This window comes from Rhamphochromis sp. 'chilingali', assembly GCF_963969265.1.
Source record: "Rhamphochromis sp. 'chilingali' genome assembly, chromosome: 2".
Classification (NCBI taxonomy): domain Eukaryota; kingdom Metazoa; phylum Chordata; class Actinopteri; order Cichliformes; family Cichlidae; genus Rhamphochromis; species Rhamphochromis sp. 'chilingali'.
In genome coordinates, this window is record NC_137930.1 from 47153938 (window position 1) to 47156173 (window position 2236).

A 2236-nucleotide genomic window follows, 5' to 3' on the forward strand; every position below is an offset into this window, starting at 1 on the left:
AACTAGCTAGCCATAGATATCAATATTTACTAAATAATAAACGATATTGTGCAGCACGCAAGATAGACAGCGCACAGTGTGCTTTGAGGCAGCAGCCAAGAAAGCTTTAGTCCGCGTCTGTTAATACCCATGTGTGCATACCTGTGTGGATCAGCATGCTTGCATTCCAAAGTTTTCTCCATGTAATGATCTGCTAGGGAGTGTGGGGGGGCCACAGCCCCGTCCTCCAGGGTGTGAAGCGGGTATGGAGGAGATCAAAACTCCAGACATCCAGAGGCCCCCAGAACACAAGAGACCATGGAAGACCAACAGAGGGGCAGCCGCGCCACTGTTCCAGTAAGAGCTGAGGAGAGTCCCAGATGAGGGCTCGCCCAGCAGCCGCGGAGCAGAAGTCAGGGGGAGTTGCAGTGACGCGCCCGTGAGCTCCGCCGGCCCCCAGCTGTGCCTGAGTGACCGAGCCCCAGGCCGAGAGGCCGGGGGCACCCCACCTCCAAAGGGGCCCGAGCGAGCCCCAGGCCCCAGGCCCCGACAAGCGGCCGCCAAGGAGTGAGCCGGTGTGTACCCGGACGCCCACCCCCAGACACAAAGAACCACCAACACACCGACACCTGAGGGAGTCCGCCACCGGCAGGGGAAGTGGTGGTGGGTGGAGATAGGCCTCCAAACCTTGGAGGGCCTGAGGTGTCCCCAGAGAGGTGGCGTCTGATACCCAACCTGACATATAGACACAGACATACAGGCACACACAGACACAAACATCCATTCCCACCCTCATGCTCTCATATGCACTCACTCCACACTCAACCAACGTGGAGACAGACATAAAGAGACGTTGTACACACAATCACACTCCCCAAGCGTACTCTACAAACCGGGTCTAGGTACCCTTGCCCCTGGAGGGGGGAATTGCACCCAGACCCAGGTGGTGTTACCCTTTTCCCTGCGGTGGGGAGAGGCAGACCACCCCGACTCCGCAGCAGCAGGGAGGCCCCACACCCCAGACCGCAGTCGGACGGCCAACTCCTCCTACTAGCCCTCCCGCTCCAGCAGGCCGCAGAGAATGGGGGTGGGAGAAGACTCCAAACCTCCCTCCACCCGCTCATTGCATATGTGTTCTAAGGTGCAATTAAAACCCAGGAGGGCATGGAGCTACCTGCCAAGGAGCAGCAGGTAAGCGCATAGTCCCTCCTGCTAGCCCTCAATGACTAAGTGTATTTAAAATTGGCCCAACATCTAAATAATTTAACAGACTGAAAACACGCTGCTCCAATGTTTATTAAATTCATTTTGTGTTTACAGAGTAATCATACTGAAATGTTCCATGGCATTGAGCTAGCATGAGAGGTCACGTTTGAATGGACTAATTGTATGAAATTTAACATAGCTTGTCTAGATTACATGATTACCTCAGTCAGACAATAGAGCCAACCCTTTTAAAGTCTTTGCTGGTGCACATGAACTAAAAGTACTACATCTGCAAAGTATTTAGACAATCAAATGCAATATTATTTGCCTATTCTTGGGCATTTGGCTATTTCTTAGCTTGTATGGAGCTCAATAAAATAATTGTGCATAAGGCCAGGGGACATTTTGCAACCATGTTTACTGTGTGTTCAATTTTAATGTTAAAACAGGTTGGTTATCAAAAGTTGTGCTTAAACTGGCTGCAAGCAGAGCTAAATTTGGCATATGCTGGGCTTAATTTGGACAGAAACGTCACAAATAAAAAATGTTTTAAAAGTTTTCTTACAGTAAATCTTATTCAAGCATTATTTGATCAATCTGAATTTGATATTTAAAAACGTGCCTTTGGTTTATTGACGTGTGTTTAACAAATGCATACTGCAGAGCAGGAGCTACCTGTGGTTAATATGTAAACTACAGCAGAAGGGATGAAGATGCCCACGGGAACATTGGACCCTGATAAAGTGCTGAATAACTGGACACGTAAGTAGACAGCTTCAGTGACTGGCAAATACCAGTGACTGCTCTTGACTCAATAGTTTTACATCATAATCATCAAGAAATTTGCGTGGACATCAATTTCTTTTTCTTTTTACTTTCTTTTGCTTTTTCATCCTTTTTTTCTTTTTCTTTTTGATGGTTTAGATTTAACTTTGACTCTGCTAACACTCTCTAACACTGTCTAAAACTGGCCCAAGTCTAGACACAAACTCATATTTACTACTTTAATCTTTATCGGTTTTCAAAGTATAAACAGTTTGCATTCGTGAAA